At 40.1% G+C, this 21,361-nt stretch overlaps 1 protein-coding gene across 4 annotated transcripts in view; it reads left to right on the top strand.

Annotated features, from left to right (window-relative positions):
- The first annotated feature begins 1,325 nt into the window (after nt 1–1,325).
- The window catches only part of LOC101170824 (extracellular sulfatase Sulf-2), an 88,834-nt gene continuing 68,798 nt past the window's right edge, over nt 1,326–21,361 (top strand). For 3 of the 4 annotated variants that reach the window (XM_011472953.3, XM_011472956.3, XM_011472957.3), the window contains exon 1: nt 1,327–1,694. The gene's annotated coding sequence lies outside the window, so the exon portion shown is untranslated. Of the gene's footprint in view, nt 1,695–21,361 lie in introns of all 4 variants that reach the window. The other variant, XM_011472955.2, reaches the window with a different exon arrangement.

Here is a 21,361-nt window from a genome sequence, read left to right on the forward strand (position 1 = left end):
TTGAAATCCCTCAAAATTTAATTGAGAGGATTAAAATTAACAGTTAGATAGTAGTGCGGAGAAGGCATGAGTGGACTTTTTGTTCAGCTGAAACCCAGCACCCATCACCCCCTCCTCACCGTTCGCTCCATTTAGCTGAAGCCACCAGCTACATGAATACCCACGAAGAAGCAGAAGCTCTGCCAGCAACTCCATTACCAGCTGCCCTCTGCCTGCTCTGCATCATCTCACCCGTCAAGCTTCTCCTTGCTCATATCTCTGATCACCTAACTTCATATACTGAAGCAGTAATCAGTATAATCTGTAAGCTTTAGGTACAATTTTAAAAATGCACCGTCAATTGGAGTAAGGAGCTTTTTTTTTTTCCTCAGAGAGATCTCTGTGAGATGCAGTCATCAAGTGCTGAGTAATGATTCCTGTCTTCCATAATTTCATGCTTGGATGCATTTTTTTTTTTTTTTTTAGTTTTTATAGTTTCTGCAGAGCGGCAGGAGTTAATCAGAAATTCACCTCTGAGTTGTGGGCGGGACTGTTGATGCAGAGTAAAGGTTCCTTTTACCTATCTGTTTACCTTCTTTCCCAGTGGCTTACAGTTTAGTTAGTTAGCAGGGCAACATAAATGGCAGCTATATCGTAGCCATCCAGCCGTCCAGTTTAAATCCAGATTCTAGCCTAGGCGAGGAAAACAAAGACAATATGGATCTATTTCTCTGCATCAGAAAGGGGCGGAGCAGGGAGCTTGTAGCTCGCCCAGCGTATAAGTCACAAATACAATCTTTTTCAAACTGCCTTTTTTCATCTGCTTCTGATTCACAGCAATTTGAAAAAAGAAATATTCAAAAATGCAACTTTAAGCATTACTCCATATACATGCTCCAACATCCTAAACGTTTAAAACACTAAAGTGGGTCTTTAAATTAAACGTTTGTGACCTTCTAATGCTCCCTTCTAATGATTCCTGTATAAATTGCTTCAGGTTTACAGTCATTCTTTAAACATTTTGTCTGTCATTGATCGAATTCTCCCGACTACTGCCAAAAAGCATAACGTCAGGATTCCTAAACCTTTTTTGAGAAGCCTTCTGCTTTCTAAACTCTGCAGCCAGAGTTCTGCTGATGGTTAACGTTTCCCTTCATTCACTGCACTCGCGTTTTGACCAAAGACACCACATATTTCTCTTGAATTTCTTTTTGTCCCTCCTGCAGCTGCTCCTCCCCTTCCAGTCAGAAGGGGAGTTTTTTCTGAGGCTCCCTGTTGGCTGATTAGGAGAACAAAGTCCCGCCTCCTCCTCTTCTTCTCTCCCTCTGTGCTTCAGAGTGAGGGAGGAGGAAGAGGGTGAGTGAAAGTGGAGAGGCAGGCAGGCAGTCAGACGTGTTGCAACAGATGGCCTCAGCATTAACGGCCCAGCAGCTGTTGCAACGAGGAACTCTGCTGGACTGAGAAGTAGAGGAGGGAAAGTCTTTGGAGAAACTCTCTGTCGTCTGCAGGCTTCCTTTACAGACAGAAAAGTACAACATGCCAGAGTGTGCAGAAGTTGTTCTGTTTTTTCCTTTGGAATTGCCAAAAGAAGCAACAATTGCATGAAGATCCAAACGTTCATCTTCCAGCCCCCGTTCTCCTTCTGCCCCCCAGCTGGGTGTCAAAGAGGAGAACACCTGCTGGGAGAGAGGAGAAGCTGAAGGAGGCCGCAGAAGGTAGGGTGAGACAGAGAGACGGTGGGGCTGCACTCGTCAGTCTAGTCTGCAGCATGCAGGTTGTTTCACGTGTTGCTTAAGTTTGTGTTTATTGCTTCCTGCTCTCTGAGCACGTGGGAGTGTGTTTGAGCTGCACAACACTGAGGTCAGTCAGGAGGAGGGAGGACAGAAGGAAGGGAGTTGGATGGAGGAAGGGACGAAAGTAGGGGAGGGGGAGAGTGAAGGCAGCAGTTCCACCCAGTTCTCCACATTGTAATATTATTTGACTTTTTTACATTTTTGACAAAGGTCTTCTGTGGGCAACAGGAACACACACTTGTGCTGGACCTACTACCTTTGTGGGGACTTGGCATTATGCTTTCTACTCTGCTATGACATCATTGTAACTGTAACTCTAAGAACTAAGTTTTGACTGTCAAGAAGAAACTTTTACCTGTCAAGTGGGAGGTGTCCTAAGCCCTGCCCCCCACAGGTGTAAATAAAAACGAACACACACAAGAAAACATGCAAACAAAGCTGTGAAACGTGTTGGAAAAATCAATTCTTGCTGTATTATGAAATGGTTTTATGCTCTAAAGTTCAGAAAGACGACTCATTAAGAGTTTCTGGTCAAATAAAATTAATTTTGCCCCCACCAGAGACAGAATTTAGTTCTGCTGGTGAGTTTCTGACACTGATGTTTAGAAACAAGGAGTGCTTCATCTAAGTGCAGACCAGACGGTTTGACTTTGAGACAGGAAATGGCACCGGTTGGTGCGATTAAGTAAGGCTTTCGGAGGGAAACCGGCTTTCAGGAGAAAGCAGTCTACATTTTTACACGCAGGAGAGTTGCCAGGTTTCCATTATTGTAAGTCATCTCTTATTTTCTCCAGCTGCTTCTGTGTTTAGAAAGTTGAGTGCTGAGTGTCAGCAGGTTCTGTCATGCTAATGTGTGAAAGCTGATTTCACTGGCAGTGATCGGCAAATTTACATGTGTGAAACCCGCACACCACCATGCATTGGAGGGGAATACATTTGATCTCATAGTCCTTGTTGCTCTGATCGTTCTTGTTCTTGCACCACTTACCTGCTTGCAGAGATGCGTTTAAGACTGAGTACATCCTGACATCATTTGAGTGACAACACTTCAGAACACATGACTCTGGGAACTCTGTCCTGTGCATGAACAAAGCATATTTATGAGGACATTCTGTTATGACCACGAGTTGCAGGCATATCAACTAAAGGCTCTTTCTAAGCATTAAGTGGAGAATATTCCAGGTGTGTTGTCGTTGTTGTTCACCTTTTGGCTTAGGGGTCCACACAGCAAATCAGCTTCAACTGATTCACACAGGTGGAGAATTTGTACGCAGGATGGCACAACACTGTATTTTCACGGCACAGGGAAACCCAGATAGACAGCACCGTGAAGGGTGCTAAGGACCCCCATTGGATTTTAGCTCATTGCACGCCCTGAGAAGCAAACCTGCAGCATTTCTATCAACAAGTTATTTCAACAAGCTGACCACAAGCTGGTTACTCTTGTGACAGTGGATAATCTAAAGGATCTAACAGACCTCTAACTGTTCGGTTCTCCTTTAAACACCTGAAATCAAAGGATGACACTGCTTACTCAGCTCTGCTTTGACTCAACATCTGAATGACGGTTGGACTTCAGGTAAAATATATGCCTTTTACACCTTTGTATCTAAAGAAAACCTGCAGAGCTGCAGGAAGTTCTGTCACAGAAGGTGTTGAATGATGTAAGACAATGTTGTACCTGTGAACACCGTATTCTACACATCAACGTTTACAAAAACAACAAGTGCATTCTTTAGAATGTTGTTCATGGGTCTAAATCTAAATCAGTAAAGAAGTAGACTTTAACAAATCTAACAGAATTATATGTCAGAGCTCAGTTGTGTCCTTTCTTGTACTTTGAATGGTGAAGCGCTCTAGTGGCATTCTGAACTTCTCTAGTTTCTTTGGTTTTGAACAAAGTCAAATCTTGTTGTTTACTTTTAAACTTAAAAAAATCCTCACAACTATTAAGATTTTTCAAATAATTTACATTTCTTATAGTTCAGTCAATAAAAAAATATCGTTGAACACAAAAAAAAACAGTATGAACTTAAGAATTACACTACAGTACATAGAAAAAAGTGTAGCCTTGCAATATGCTTTTCCTTAGATGTTTGTGTCACAAAAGTTTGGGTAATTTTGGGGCTTTATTAAAGGTAGTTGTAACAGGTTCTGTGTTCTTAGATTATGGTGGTTGTGTGGAAATTCCCTCCAATCATTAACCAAATTATAAAGATGGATTAGCCTTAAAGCAAGTGACTAATGTTAAGGTGGATAAACCGAGCTAGTTATTGTGGCTCTGAAAAAACAAACAGTAAAACCTACAAAAAATGTGGAACAACTTGGTCAGTTGTGGTTAAAAGTAACACAACTGTAAACTGAAAAACTGATAATAACTGAAAGTGAAAGTCTTATTGACAGCCTAATGATCAATAATGAAGATAGTGAAAAAACACAATGTAATAACAGTAATTTATTACCTTTTTTGCAACACATAAAACACTAGACTGATATGATACCGCTAAAAATGTTGCTGTGACTAGGCCAACTCCCAACCACGTTACTAGCATGTAACAAAAAATCAGTTTTACCCAAACACTATTGATGACATTGACTTGAGCCGGATGACTATCTTGCTTCATCCAGATATGTTTCCTCCTCTATGTGGGTTGTTATCCTCTCAAAGATGTATAATTTTATAATTTACTTCTTTGGATTTAAAAATGATCATTTCCATGTGTCGGACTCTGAACACACCCTCTCAACTCAGCTCTTCCCTGAATCAGTTTTTCCATAAATCCTTGTTGCTCTTTATGGCCTTTCTGGGATGACAGGCCCTTTGTAAAGCTGGTTCTTTTTTTGTCCGTAACCATTTAACCCTTGTGCTATCTTAGATGACCCCCCCTTACTTTGACGTGTTCTCCCTACCATGACAAAGGTGGATAAAGGTGGAAAGATTTCATGTAATCCATGGACACCAGTGAAGATCACAAATCATTGAAGAAAAAAGGTTCAGTGCACTGTCTAGTGGGTCTAGATGACCCAACTCCCAACGTTAAAGTGCCCAGGACAGCCCAAGGGTTACATGAACTCTTCCGATTCAATGCTAGGAAGTTATGCAACATGAAACACGCAAGACTAAATCTTGGCTTGAATCAGATCAGATCACATTTTTAAGCCGTGTTCTGAGATTATGTGGTGTGCCGACGCTTTGCATCACCACAACACACCCAGATGCAAAGCTAGTCTCCTCTATTTTTTTTGACAGTTTCAATTATTTTTCTAGAGTAAAAAATATGTAATAATTCAGGAATCACTATAAATAGGCCACTGGCAGTCCAGAAGTGAATAGAAGAATAATTACCACCAGTATCGAATAAAGCTGCCAAAATGTATGTACAGGTCTAGGAGAGCAGAACTGTGGACATTTACTATAACTATGGTGTCCACAAATGAAAACTGTGCTGAGGCAGCAAATATAAACTTTATTTTTAGAGTTTAACCCAAAATACCTGTTAGAGGACGGAAATAATGAGAAAGGCACATTGATTTTTTCCACAGATTTCAAACTTTTTTTGCTTTTCCCAGATCCTCCGTAGCTTTGCTGCTGTCGTGCCTCGTAAAGGTCTGCTTGTCTGAGGGGCCGAAATAATAATGTAGTCCTTCTTTTGTGCATGAAGTGTGCATGAAGTCTTCCTGTTAGGTTACAAGCCTTTCCTCTGTATTTTATTGACATAATGGAAACATGAGCATGTTGCTGGCGGACAACTTTCTTCTTCTCTAATGTACTTTTTCTGCGACACAGTGGGATTATTTGCAGTTTATGAGACAGACATTGCTGCCCGATGACCTTTGACCTGATGACGTTCTCTGCATGTTTGTGTTTCTGTGGTTCCCGTGTTGTGGCGCTCTGCAGCTCTTCGTCATGTGACTGTTTCTCCTCGTGTCCCAGATTTAGTTCAGCTTTTGGTTTTAGTCTCTTTGTTTGCAGAAAAACAAATCCTGGAAATGGAAAATGTTTTGCAAAGCGTGTCTAATTAGAAACAAAAAAAAACAAAACTACACCTATTTATTTATAGAGGAAAGAAGGAGGTCTGTTATTAGATACGAAGGGAACAATATGTGAAACGTTGCTTGACATTCTTTCCGGTAAAGACATAAAAAGTGTTTTTGTGAAACTAAACCACTGGTTGTACTTGTAAAGATGCTGCTCTTGTTTTTCCAGTTCTGTTTTTTCTTGGTTTGTGTTTTTTTTTTACCCTGTCTCAGTCATACCAGGTAAAAGTTGTTATTTATACTCAACTGTCTGTCTTCGGTCAATCATCGTTGGTGTATTTAAGTGTCTGTTTTTCAGTTAATCTTGGTCCCCTTTTTTGTCACAGTTGTTGCTCAAGTTTAACATTAAAACATTATAAACATTAAAGTTCCAGCCAAATGCCGGATTTCCTGCAGTCCTGCAGTTCCAGACAGAGTGAACTGGTTAATGTGGATTAAAAACTTGGGAGTCCAGAACTGGCTTTGAGGGACTTATCTGAATCTGACAGACATTAACGATTTACCGAAGGGGTTTTTCTGAAAAATAAAGTTCCTTTAAACTATGTCATCCTGTCTGTGAATTCCAGTATAATGTTCAGAGCTGTATATAATGTATAAGCTGGAACCCTAATTTATGTCTATGAACACTCTCATTCATCCAGGTTGGTTCCATCGGTTCCATTCCAACAACCCCAATTTATGTCAAAAATACACAAAAAAACACAAATAAATACTTCAAATCAATGAAACGATGTGTCCCATATTCTATAATGGACTAAAGTTTTGAATTGAATTCTAGTAATAAATACTTTTCCATGATATTCAATTTTTGGGGGATATAGTCTGAATGTTAATCTAGGTATTAAACATACATTTAAATATAGGACTAAATTTTTCCTCTCCCTTATTACTCTACTTAATTTTCTGCTTGAATTTTTATAATTTTAGTTTTCCTGTTACAGTTTTTTCATATCCTGACCTGTTTTTGCATTAAGCACTGAAGTAGCTGTGTGGTGTAAAGTGCCCTTCTATTGTACATTGAAATGAATCTTTTCTGTTAGTGACCCTGATGTTTCTAAGAAAGATATGTCAGCATAGATTTTCTTGGTTTGTTGATCCTCTGTGAAAGATTCCACTGGAGCAGGAGTGTCCAATCCCCTGTTCTTCACCTTCCTTTAACTGCATGCCGCACTCATTTGGCTGGCATTGTAAATTACTAGACTCTGGAATGTCGAAGTAGGTTCACTCAAGTTTCAGCTGCTGCCGCATTTATTTATGTGGTTTAAAATGTCAATCCAAAACAGTCCTGGCTGTCCTAAGTTAAATTGAATTCCATAAGTGCCTGTCAGTTTGCCTGGATATACCTACAGATTGTGTTAACATGTCCTCAGAATGACAAAGACAACAAACATGCATCATTGTCATTCACAGTCATTGTGTCAGGCCTAGCATTAGAGGACCTACCTTTAACTTAATAAAGTCTTATGTCATTAAGTCTACTTTTCATTCATCCATCTTTAGAACCTGTTGTTTCCCTTTTGGGGTGACAGGATTGCTGTAGCTAGCCAAGCTACTTTAAGACAAAGAAAGCCTGAACAGGTTGCCAGGTTGTTGCAGGGCCACACACTGTCATACACAGTTAAGGGCAATTCAGGGACACTATTGATCACAGCAATGACTTTTAACTTATGAAGCATGATTTTGTGGGAGGAACCTGGAGAACACCCTCACATGCGTAGCGAGAACAAGCAAACTCATCACAGGATGGTCCCAGCTGGGATTTGAACCAGGGTCTTCCTTTGTGAGGCAAGAGCAGTGTCCACTACGCTACCATGCAGCCCCAAGCCTGCCTTGATGTGTCCCAACTTGTTTTTTGTAGAAAGGTCAAAAGTCACAATGTCAACAAAAGTACATAGGCACAGACCTTGACTCTGACTTAATTCAAGCAAAAAGATCGGTAAAAAAAACACAATTTCTTAACAAATATCTCATCCTTAGTTCTTTGCAACAAGATCTACTTCAGTGAAATTCTGACACAGCATACACGAAATAAACATCACAATATATATAGGAACCTCTATTCAATGTGGCTGCAGGTCCTGTGTAATCTTCATTTATTTTAACCTTTATTTATCCCAGGAAAATCCAGTGAAAGCAACATCCTTTTACCTAAGACCACCTGAATCATTTTGCATTCAGAATGACAGCTGCTTAGTTGAACCCTGGAGAAAACAAGGTCAAGAGCTTTGCCAAAGGGCACAACAGTGGCAAAACAAAGGTGGCACTGACATCTGCTATGGTTTAATTCTGCTGGTCCTGGGACTCAAACTATCAACCCCCTTGCCACGACTCCACAAGTTACATTTTTGGACAAAACAAAATTCTGACTAAACAGCTGATTCAGCACAGAAATGAAGGAAAACCTTATTCGATGGTCTTTAGAATTTTGATAGGAAATGTTTTATTTTGGACAGAAACATCCTGTTTGGATGTATAGGGAGTTAGATGAGCCTCAGCTGGAGGAAGTACAAACATACTTGTCAGCTGATTCAGCTGAGTCCAAAGTTAGTGCTGTGGCAATACGGCTGGGTGAACCCTTGAGCTCGTCACAGCCTGCAGAGACCACACATGCTTTAGCAGCTTTAAAACTTTTTCCTGGCATAAACATTACAAAAAAAAACATTTGATTCGGTTGGTGGAGAAACTCATCAATCACTGCTCTGCCGATAGAAGAGGGGACGACTCCTCCAGCTTTGTTGGATGGCAATGTTCCCTTCCACCACATCTCTATACCAGTTTCATTGTTTTGACCTTTCACAGATGTTCAACGTGAATTTACGTCCATTAGTGTTTCCAGTAAGGATTTCACTGAACATGAAGGAATGACTCAAAACTGTTCCATCTCCTCTGGAAGGAGATGGATGAAGATCTGACCTCTCTGTGCAAACAAGTTCCTTGCCCTGAATTCATCCAGATATGTCTTTATCAATACATGTGGTGAAGCACTTTTACTGTCCTAACAATAAGAGATTTTACCTACCAGTGTCAAGTAGCACCACACCACAAACTTTGCCTGTTAGTGTTACCTGATTGTTGGCGTGCGTCACACCACTTAATAGACACTTGGCATTCAACTTGGTGCAGTGAGGTTTACTTGCATTTGCATCAGGTGTATGTGCTCCCATAAAAGTGTAGGTTGAACTCCTCATCTACCATGACCGTATGTGGTTTACAACCACACCCATGTGAATGTCAGGGAATTCTGTAAAGCCTTAATCACATGCACCCGTAAGTATGTGCATAAACATCACAGAGCGGTTTACAACCTTGTTACAATGTGCGGGCCGCCTGCCTCCTCCTGACAGGTTTGGCTATATTTTCACGCAGACAGCTTGGATCCACCCAGAAGGCTAGCTGTGACTGTGGTCTAAGATGTTCTGTGGTCTCCTGCCACAAGCCAGACGCTTTGTTTTATGATGTTCCAGAACTTTCCTTTTTTCCAATGATACTTCTTACAGTTGGCACTGGAAAATCTATCTGAGATTTAACAAGCTATTAAAGATGGCACCTTGGAAAACAGTATGAAATAAGAAATCACCAGGCTTTTCAGGAAGACTTAGTTTGTTTTACTGTTTTTGTCTGTTCATGATAAAAAAAAAAAAAAAAGTTTCAAGTTAAAGTTTAAACAATACTTCAAAACATGGGTTCTGCTCATGGTCCCAAGCAGTTCTTAAAGTCCCACTCCAATCATTTTTTGATCTATTTTCAAAGCCTTCCCAGTGGTCCTTTAATAATTATTATGCAATTGTTAGCCTAAATTAAAAACCTGTGTCATTTTCTAGGACATAGTTTCTGCAGACTTTCTGCAGAGCAGAAGTTGTTCATCAGAAATTCACCTCTGATTTTTGGGTGCAATTGAAGTAAGCCACTCTGTTCCGCTAGCTTACAGCCCCTCACAACCTCAACCTAGCATTTGCAGTGTAATAAAAGTAGTGAGCAATATTGGAGCCATCCAGCTGTACAGTTTTGAACCAGATGGCAGCTCATGCGAGGAAAAGAAAGACCTACAATAATCTATTTGTCCACAAGTTGTCATGATTTGTATCACGTAGCAGACCAAGATACTGGAACCCGGAAGAAAACTCAGACGTAGTATAGATAACAAACTGGATTTATATTTCCAGATGGGGAAAGTAAGAGAGTCTTTAGAGATAGCTTGTAATGACAGCAGTCTTGCCGTAGTTGAAGTTTCGTCGTGGCTGGATACGAAACAAAGCGAGAGTCGTGGCGTGGCGGCTCTGGGCGAGGATTGTTCCAGGTGGACACTTGTGGAAATGGACCTGGAAGCGAGGTGACAAACAAGGTAAATGATGAAAATGGCGTATACTTATACAGCGCTTTTCTACCTTCAAGGCCCAAAGCGCCTTACAGTCACAGACCCATTCACCCAGTCACACACACATACACACACTGGTGGCGGCTCCGCTGCCGAACACTCGCGCCAACCTTCCACCAGAGGCAAGGTGAGGTTTAGTGTCTTGCTCAAAGACACTTCGACACATATGCAAGGTGGGAATCGAACCTGCATTGTTACGATCATGGGTCGACCGCCCTACTGCTACACCACGGCCGTAACATGAAAAAACTTGACGACAAGATTAAACATGGTGACCAGACTAAGCACCGTTAGGAGCAACGAACTGGCGATGAATACTGGGGCTGGAACTCCTTAACCCTTGTGCAATCCTGGGCACTTTAACGTTGGGAGTTGGGTCATCTAGACCCACTAGACAGTGCTCTGAACCTTTTTTCTTCAATGATTTGTGATCTTCACTGGTGTCCATGGATTACATGAAATCTTTCCACCTTTATCCACGTTTGTCATGGTAGGGAGAACACGTCAATGGAAGGGGGGGGTCATCTAAGATAGCACAAGGGTTAAGTAGGTTGGTAGTAGATGAGGTGAGTGTCCACAGCTGGTTTCAATGATGAGAGCAGAGCAGAGAGGGGAGGGGGAGGAGAGACTGCCAGAGGCACCATGACACAAGTGGCATCTTGTCTGCTCCTGATTTATCAAAAAATTATTACAGAAATACTCAGAAATGCAGTTTTAATCTTAATTTTCTTTATTTATGTCCTCCCTCATTAGAACATTTCACATGAACATGTTAAAACCTCCAAAACGCCAATTTCATTGGAGTGGGTGTTTACAGACACAACAGTTGTGCCATGTTGTGTTGGGTCTTTACTTCACCTGCTCTTCACCATGTAAATGCTATCACCACGGAAACACCAGAGGTGCCCTTTTGTTCCACCATACAGACCATAGTAGGAAAAAATGAAATATGAATTCAACTCTTGAAGACTTCATTTTCTGTGTGCCCACAAGCCTCCTCTCCATGTTTTAATGGATGTTGAAGCAAAAAGTGAGTGCATTGCACAGTTGTACTGTGGGTCTGAAACAAGGATACCTGTACCTGAGCCTGGGTGGTTGTGATTAATGTGAACCCTGAAAAAGTGAAAGTTGAACTTGGCAAAAAGAAAGCATGCTATGGGATCATATGGTACCAAAATGGCTACTGTTACGTTGATCTTGTAAAAAAACTAATTGAGTTAAGTGAAATAACCTGAACACCATTAAGAAAGTGAAAGTAACATGCCCAGATTCCTGAGAAAAACTTTGACTAACTTTGATCTAAACTTTAATCCCTTTATCCCAAATGAAAGTTACTGCACAAAAAGAGTGCTGAATGATTACAATTTATCTGCTAGTCAGCACATTCACGCCACACTTAATACCCTTTTTTTTAAACATGCAGCATTGAACTTTTTGTGCATTTTAAAGTTTTCCATAATGTTATGAAGCAGACGTAGAGGAATTCATCAAGTCAAAAAGGCTCCTGTCTTAGATGGAAACGAAAGTGTGCGTGTGCATGCATGTGTGTGAATGTGTGTGTCTGCACGTCATGCCCACTTGTGTTGGGTCAGTGGGTTCACATGTAGAGATGTAAAGAACAGCAGGGGCTCTCTGTTTCATAGAAACACACACGGTTCAGTGTTTGCCTGTGTCTGTCAGTGCCTCTGCAGCCAATTCCAGTTGGCATTAGGTTTTCATTTGCTTTCTGGCTGACATTAAGAACTCCCATTCAGATGGCATAAAAATGTACGTTACCTCTGCAGGATTTATGAAGACGGGCTCAGAGCGCGCACAGCTATGGTTCTTGCAAGTTTCTGCAGAGAAAATGGGACTTGTGCACATGCAGGCTGAGGATGCTTTAGGAGCACTTACTAATTAAAAGTCTTTGCATGAAGCTGTCGCATTTTCTGTATTTGATGACATGAACTGGCTTTACCTATCTTTGCTATCTAGACTGTCATCTTTACACAGTGGGTTGTCAGCAACACGATCTGGCATGCTAAAACTGCAAGCTCACAAACAGGATATCCTGCATGCCAGTTCCTCTAAAGGAGCAGAAAAAGCTGACAGTGATGCACTATTTGTTGGAAATGAACCCATCAGACAGTGCAACACTTCAAACATTGCCTCTAACCCATTTTGGACTCAACTTGCTGTGAGGCCAATGGTTAAAATGTTTACATTATTATTTGTTTAACCCATTTCAAGGTTTTATTGAAATCCAGACATTTTCAAAGGTTAAACGCAACGACTCAATAGAAATAAACCTAATTAGTGAGTGAAGGTGTCTCTTTTTCCGAGTGTTTGTCATGTTTTGCCGCCCACGTAACACACAAAGAAGGGTTTTCCCAGCATTATCAAGGTTAAAAATCCCGTATTAACCAGCAGTGCTTGAGATTTTTGTTTCCATTTCTAGTTCTGCTTTTATTTTGCAACACTCAAAAAATAATTATTACTCTTCTGCATTACTTGTAGAAATAAACATTTTTCGAAGGAAGAGAAACACAATAGTTTAAACAATTTGAAAAAAGCATTTCCTCTTTAAAGATTTATAAAGAGGAAATGTTTTATTAACAACAGAATTACCTTATGGCTAATTCTGCAGCAGAAAAATATGGCTGTGGTGCTTTGCAACATTGACATGGCTGTTATAAAGACCAACACGTAGATCACCAACCCCAAGGAAGAACATCCAAAAACACTGATGAGCGATGCTGGACATGATCACCAACGTTTGATGCACATTGCCTCTCCTGAAAGAGCTCCACACCTGAAAACAGCTCCACAGTACGATTTTCATTTCACTCATCCTACTGTTGACCTCAAGTCTCCAGTTAAATCACTGAGATCCTCCAAACCTGGGACCATATTGTTTTTGTTCGCTTTAGCAACATTTCAATGCACAATTTGATTATCTTATTAAATAATATTGATTAATATTTTTATAAGAAAGTTTGGTCAAAGAGACAACATTTTGTTTTTGATTTACTGTTAATGTGTGCATTTATATTTGTATAAAGGCCTTTAGTTTTTAATTTTGAACTTGTCTGTAAAACACTTTGTGTTGTGTTTGCATGAGAAATGCTTTATAAATAAAGTTTAATGTCAAATATTACTTCTAATGAAAACTGAAGATAACTGACCATTGAGATCTTGCGTTTCTGGAGTTCCGGTGTTAGACCTCAGTCTTAGTCTTTTGTATTGAGTTTTTATTTGGTTAATAGTTTAAAGCTTTAATCTTTAATGCTTTGTTCTAGATGTGCCAGATTTCCATACATGCCAGGGAATCCAATTCTGGTCCTCAAGAGATGGTTTTCTGCTGTTTTGTAGGATATCTGACCTAATGCTGATTATTTAAGGTGCTTTTTCAACAATGCAAATGAAGGCCAGGGGCAAATGGAAAAATATGTAGTGACTGCAGATGAATAACTCGCAAGAAATGCAAAACCCAGCAGTCTGGGTAATGGTTTCTTAAAATAATCTCTTTAGGTTGGCTGGAAGTCATGATTAATACAGTCTTTTACATGGGAGACAGAGTTTAGAGAGAAAAACTAAAAACGTCATCCATTAACATGGCAGGCCCACTGACATTAATCTGCAGAAAGAACAGGTCTGAAGGCTGAATTATGGTCAGACACTGAGGCTTGGATGGAACTTGGACTGGCAGCAGAAGAATGCTAGAATGTGAAGGAAATCAACAACAAACCCGCACCGGAGTCTAGACCTGTAGAACAATGTGTTCGGAAGGGAGCAGGTGAGGAACATGAGCTCGATAGAAGAGGATGAGAGTATGAAAACATAAGAGGTGAGGGAGATCAGGAGGCAGTACAGTAAAATGACAAAATAATTCAGACACTAGCCCTCAAAGGCTGCAATTGGACACTCCTGTATGACGGGAAAGGTTTGATCTGTAGGCAGGCCAGAGCACCACCTGGACTCGTACTGATAAAAGCATGTTGTTTATTTACTGCAGGTTTTTTTTGTATTGTGGCGCTGAAACACACTATAATATAAATACAGCATTATATAATAAAGATGTTTTCTACTTTCCCCCTAACTCACAGACTTTTGACAGAGCCCTCTGATGATGTTATGCACTTTAGGAGATGAAATTGGCAAAGCCTTTACCGTTTGACATGGAGTAAAATTGTTTTTCTTTCTTCCAAGTTCCACAAGTTTCCTATACACTCTTTCATTGGTTAGAGAGTTTATGGCATATTCTACATCAGTCTGACCCTAAGACATCCCTTTTTAGAGCTAAACATGTAACAGACATTATCAATGACGTCTTAAACACCGCATTTTAAGCTCCAGTGTTAATGTTCTTTGATTTACCGTAACTCCTTAACCATTTTTGATGCAATTAACTAAATTCCAACGGATTCTGATCCTGAAAAAAGAAGGGCCACACAATGTAATTAACCATGCGTATAAGGAATAATCCGTGAATCCTTTTATATTCCTGCAACCTAACCTGATCGATCTGTATGAAGCAAGTTATCAATCAAATCAACCCATAAAAAATAATTTAAAAATGAAATAATCATTTACATCAATAGTAAAAAATATTTGGATTGAGACACAGTAGGTTTAGTTTACTATAAAGTAGAAATGACCAATCACAGCAGACAACACACGTGATGACAGCAGAAACGGATCAGTGCATCATTCTAGTCCAATGTCTGGAAACACTTTGAATTTAGCAGTCATGTGACCATCCAGTGTCTAGAATTTTCTAAGAATGTTCCATTTGGATTCTTTGGATGTGGAAAAACTAAAATGGACTGAACTTTAGGAAACTAAAATGTGAATAGATTTGACATTCATTCTTGTTTACTTTTTTGTTTGGACACATATTTCATTTACACTTGATGATCTTGAAGAAATCCAAGAATCTGGAAAACTTCATTGTTCAGTAGCAGGAATTTCTCTCTGAGTCTCACTGGTTGACGTTTTGGATAAAGATGTCCTGAATCCATTTTAGGTCAGTGAATCAGATCGTTCAAAATGAACCAATATCGATTACGGTATGAATGGTGTCGTCAACCACAAATCACGATGCGAATAAAATCGTTATTAAGACGTATCGTTTCAACCCTAACAATTAATGCATAGATTTAATCTGCTTCAGAATCATTTGGAACTCCATTAATTCTGTAAACTATTAACCCTTGTGCTATCTTAGGTGACCCCACCCTTACATTGACATGTTCTCCCTACCATGATAAAGGTGGATAAAGGTGGAAAGATTTCATGTAATCCATGGACACCAGTGAAGATCACAAATCATTGAAGAAAAAAGGTTCAGAGCACTGTCTAGTTGGTCTAGATCAGTGTTTTTCAACCAGTGTGCCGCGGCACACTAGTGTGCCGTGGGAAATTGTCCTCATTACCTGATTTAACAACATTTTCCATCTCCAGGATTTCAGCTCTTTGTTCATCCAAACAGGTCCTGATAAAACACTAAGAAATTAGCTATATGAAAGATCATAAAATACTTAAAATACTTTTTTCTTGTGATTATTTGATATTATTAAAGACATTTTGATAAGAATGATGGTACCTCGATTTAGCAGCAACTAAAGCCATTTTCTGAAAAGTCCCGCCCCTTTAACTGTCTCCACCAATCATTCTTGGATTCTTAATCACATGTCATCAGTCTGACCAATCAAAAGTGGTTAAAGTCTTCAATTCCTTGCTCTGAATTCTGCTGATAAAGTCGCTCAGTTCTACCAAAAACACCAGCTAAAGCTCGTCTTTAGCGGTGTAACTTTCCACATAATCCGGTGTCAGACCGTGGAAAAAGTGAAGAAAACCATGAAGCTCAGAGACGCTAGTCTTTTTTGCGTTCGGCTGATTATTTAACTACATCTCCCATGATGCATTGGGTTAAAAGTGACAGCGTGAGCGTGTCGGCGCACAACGAGTCTCTCCTCTTAACGTCTTGAAACAACAGCGAACACAAATCAAAAAGTTTTTAAATCTTCTTACTTAACTTTTTTAAAATCTTTTTTTTTTTTAATGCTGGTGTGCCGCGGGATTTTTGTCAAGGTTAAAGTGTGCCGTGGCTCAAAAAAGGTTGAAAAACACTGGTCTAGATGACCCAACTCCCAATGTTAAAGTGCCTAGGATAGCACAAGGGTTAAAGACTCACAGTAGTTCATAGAGTGTGTTTTGTTTTTGTCTCGTTACAAATAATTTGAGACTTTTCTTGGCATCAAAGTTCAAATTGGATAAGTTAGTGAAGATGTTGAGGAAGCTTGCAGACTTTCACAGCCAAATGACTAACAGCAGACATTACCACAACACGGAAGCCGTCAGATGAATCAATAGAAAGAACTCCTTTTAGAAAGTGGAAGACATATTTCAGTGATAAATGCATAAAAATGTGAACAAACTCAGTAATACGTTTTTTAATTGTACTGTAAAAAGAAAAATCCAAGAAATACACAGTTGTGGCAGGGATGAAGAGAAACTTCTTGTCTTCTGAATGTAAGGTTTATTCTCTTGTGCCAAAAACACAAAGGCAGGCACATCACCTTATGTGTATGGACGATCAGACCCCACCCTTAGGAACTGAGACCTGTTGGGGGTGAAGCTCAAAGGTAATGGTAACACCACAGCATTTAGTCAGCATTTATCAGTAGAATTCTTTGTTTTGAAATGGCATAAAGCCTGCCTTCCCCCCAAGTGGCCAGGATAGTATGGCTTTTCATCTCTGCCATAAAGTGAAAGGGCGTAAAGACAACTGAGCGGGAGTATTCAGGAACTAAGTGAGTGAAGCTTACAACCGCATAGGCGCAATTCTTACCGAGCGACCCCGCATTTTACAACTGCACGCCTGCAATCCTAACTGAGCGGTGATCCTGCATGGTCAATTCTCCTTCGGCCAATCAGAACAACCAGAACGGTTGCTGCCCCCAAGTGCCAAACACACCCCTGAATACCGCCCCCCAAGTGACAAAACGCCCCCTTAACACTGAGCGCAAATCCAAGCAACCGCGCAAAGGAGAATTGACCGCGCAGGATCACCGCTCAGTTAGGATTGCAGGCGTGCAGTTGTAAAATGCGGGGTCGCTCGATTAGAATTGCGCCTATGCGGTTGTAAGGTTCACTCACTCAGTTCCTGAATACTCCCGCTCAGTTGTCTTTACGCCCTTTCACTTTATGGCAGAGATGAAACGCCATAGAAAAGGTTCTGACAGCCCTGTGACCCCGAAAAGACAAAAACAGCTTAGAAGAGGAATGAATGACTGAAATAGCGAAACAGGGTTTGAACAAAATCAGCACAGTGTTCACAGATGGTAAGGACATTGGGTTGATTTAAAAAAAGCAAGTATTTATGGTATATATATACGACGGAGCTTCAGGGCCTCGTCATGACGAGAAAAAACTTGACACTTTGGCCAGAATTTTTTTTCCTCACCGTGGCCCTAAAACTCCGTCGTATATATATCCTGATATTTAGCGGTTACTTTTCTGATGAATGAAACAATGGAATGAATATACTGGTGCTTATTATATGTATTTCAATTGGGTTTAAAAAGATACTCAGACCTTTGGTTCTTAAGATAATCATTTATGTTGATGAAGTACCTCACACGTGTGTGTTAACGTGTGTTTTAAGGGGGATTTTCTTCACTGCCCATCATTGCCCCATGCCTACACCTATACATAAACCTCAGGACTTAAATTGTCCTTTACAGCTAAATAGACAGTTAGCAGTCTTCTGTTTCTATCTCAGACTAGTTATGATTACATCCCATCTGCTGTTCGTCCCAAAGCCTTGTCTTTGCTTCCTCTCTGAGATGGAATTGGATAAAATTGATAATCATTACAGACTGCTGCTTTGGAGCAGCCTGACCTTCAGCAAAAGACGATGAGGAGGATGTAGGGAGCCAGAAGGAAAAAGAGCTGCAGAGGTTTTAGGTTTTCAATTCTTCATTGTGGAGGCTTTAGAATAATGGTTTCTAGTTGCTCTTCCACTGTGGAAAAACTACCATTGAGCCACAGAGACATTGCAGCTTTTTCAGTCAAATTTAATTTAATGCAGTTTCTTTGTCAAGCAACACATAAACAACTGAGTGCATCTTAACACACTACTCAATGCAAAAAACAAAAGTATTGATCATTGCTAGTTGAGCTGTCAACATTATTGTATTTTCTCCACTTAACCCTTGTGCTATCTTAGATGACCCCACCCTTACATTGACGTGTTCTCCCTACCATGACAAAGGTGGATAAAGGTGAAGAGGGTGTCTATCAAATGCTGCCATCAACTGCAATGTTGCCTTCATTTAAAATAGTTGTGTCTTACTTACCTCATTCATTGATACAGAGTAAACATGTGTTTTAATAATGTTTATTATTAGTTAAAGAAAGCAATAGTTTGTTGATCCACATTTAGTTATCATATTTCATGGTGGATATTTCTTCCAAAATAGGCCATACAGGAAACAACTTGTGGATTTTGTTTCTTTGCAACAAACTTTTGTTTCATCCTCTGGACAAAACGAGCAGTTAAATGGTGAACTTTCCCTCGGAAATGATGTCTTGTGTCACCGTTTACCTCGTATACCACTTTGTCCACTGTGGCAGAGAGAGGTGGGTGAAGGCCCAGTAACCGTTACCATGACAGTGCATCACACCGTGTATCACACAGTCTGTTGTGAAAAACGCTTTCAATGTAAACAAAAAAAAAACAGCTTAAAAAAATAAGTATTTGATTTAATAATTAGTTGTTCCTCAAGTGACCTTGGTATAAGCGGTGTAATGCCCTTTGAGGGGTCCTTTATTGGAAATGACTGGACTCGTCCATTGCACAGCATAGGATGGTTTCTCTGGGTCACATGTGTCAAACTCAAGGCGCGCGGGCCAAACGTGGCCCTCCATGTCATTTTATGTGGCCTGCAAGAGCATAAAAGTTTTTAATTTTCTTAAATAAAAAATTAAAATTGGTGTCTATTTATTTATATCTATGGGGAATTGGACTTGAATTATTGAATTGGGCAACTATACATTGGGAGTTAAACACTGTCCACGTAACCTAATCTGACAGATTCAAATTTAAAAGGATTCATGCTAAAGTAACAAGCAAACATATGTTGTCTATGCAACTGTAATTGTCACTTTAAAAGTTAAGGTAAATAAATGAGTAATTTAACATTAAGGAGTAGTTACATTTATTTTTTATTAGATTTAGTTACATGTATAAGTGATATCTGGCCCTTTGAGGACAACCACTATGCTAAAGTGGCCCTCAGTGAAAAGGAGTTTGACACCCCTGCTCTAGGTTGTCTGTTCATTTCTGATAATGAACACCTCATTGGTCATTAATTCCTTGAATTGAACTTATAGCTCTCACTTGGGCGGGGATAAATATGGATAAATATCAGTGTCTGCATCGTGCCTTGAGCAGACATATCTTTGTAAATATGTTAATGAGTCCAAATGGAGGGCTTTACGTGATTTCATTGTGTCACAGCAGAACAGCAGCAGTCAGATGGAAATGCACACAGATTGCAGAGAGGAACTAAACTCTGCAGCATTGTCTCCAGGAGACCCGCTCATCGGGTCATTGTGTGTGTGTGCCCACTGGGGTGTATGTCTGCAGGCTTCCATTAGCTGTGACATGCTAAGTAGAAATAGAGCAGGGTGATTCAGACTGACAGAACAAGGTGAAGGAGGAAGCGAAGCGAGATTCAGATGAAGGTCACAAAAGACTTCTGTGTCTCAGAGGGGGAACCTGTTGGTGTTCGTGACGGTGGATACCAGCATCGCAGTAAATGACACTATCCCAAAAATAACAGTCCAGCTATGCTTTCCTCCTGACCTCCAAGATCAGCGACACACCTGAGGCCTATGTACTCATTAAATGTGAGTTTCTACAACCACACTTTAGGTTTCATTGGAGATTTTTCGATCATTATGACATCCAGCCATCTTTTTTCGTAAATGGTAGTGAGATTAAGACCGGTCCCCTTCTGCTGGTTCCTGTTAAAAGCCTTGCTGCAGAGTTCTGGACAAGCTGGAGATGTGCAACAGTATCTTTGTTAGGACAGGTAAAAAAAATGCAATAATCTAAACCAGAGCAATAAACTAAATGAGCTTTGCAGATCTTGTTATGTGCCTCTGTGCAAATACGGTCCTCTGTTGCATTATTGAACGTTTGAAAGATAGCCTCTATAGCGCACACAGCCACCATTAATGAACCTTCTAAATTATTATAGCCAAGATTCAAATATCTAACAAACGTATCTGTGCCCAGTATGTTTGCCCCAGATCACAGCTTGTTTTCTTCCTAAATCTGCTTCCTTGACAAATGTGTAAATACACCTGAACTCTGACAAAACAAAGAAATTATGACTAACAGCACCCCACGCTCAAAGAAAGAAGTGAGCCAATGAGAGGTCAGGAAGGCAGCATACTAAAAAAAGCCCACACCACACAAAAAAGGGTGTTAGTCATTGTAATGTTAAACATTTGTTTGTAGTTGTTTATAAATTCATGAATTCTTAAAATTAGCCAATTTTCCTTTCCAGCAACACTGCCCCTATAAAGATCCAGTTAAAACAGTCTGGCAATTAAGAAAACAATTAAAAGATTCAAAAGGAATTGGACTAAAACCTTTTCTTTAATCAAATTTTTTCTACAATAAATGAATAATGCTGTTTCCTCTTTCTTTGTCCTTCAGACATCCAGGTTTGGAATTGGTGCTTTAGAATAAACTGGACAGTGAAGTGTGAAAGCAAACCAAGGTGAGGTGTGAACATTTTCAGCAGTTTCTTCCCAATCAGACTAGATCTGCAGTTTAGTCTCCTGTCAGAGCATTCAAAGAAAACGATGACACTCAGGTTAAATAAAACTAACTGTTCTTTACTTTTTTGGGGCGGTAAAGACATGGGTCACTTTTCTTTGGAGAAACGAACCAATTGGTGGTTCTCCGTCCATCCATCCATCTGATTCCAATGAATTCCTTTCAGGGTCACAGGTTGCTGGAGCCTATCCTGGTTAATGTTGGGGCGGCACAGTGTGAACCCTGATCAGGTCCCCCAGTCTGTTTCTGAGCTTGCTGGTTGTGATTGGTGATTTGTATATAATAGGTCAAGTTGTGCTACATGTAGTAGCTCTGCCTTCAGTTTTCTATATGTCTGTT

Source organism: Oryzias latipes, chromosome 7 (assembly GCF_002234675.1).
Source record: "Oryzias latipes chromosome 7, ASM223467v1".
Taxonomy (NCBI): Eukaryota; Metazoa; Chordata; class Actinopteri; order Beloniformes; family Adrianichthyidae; genus Oryzias; species Oryzias latipes.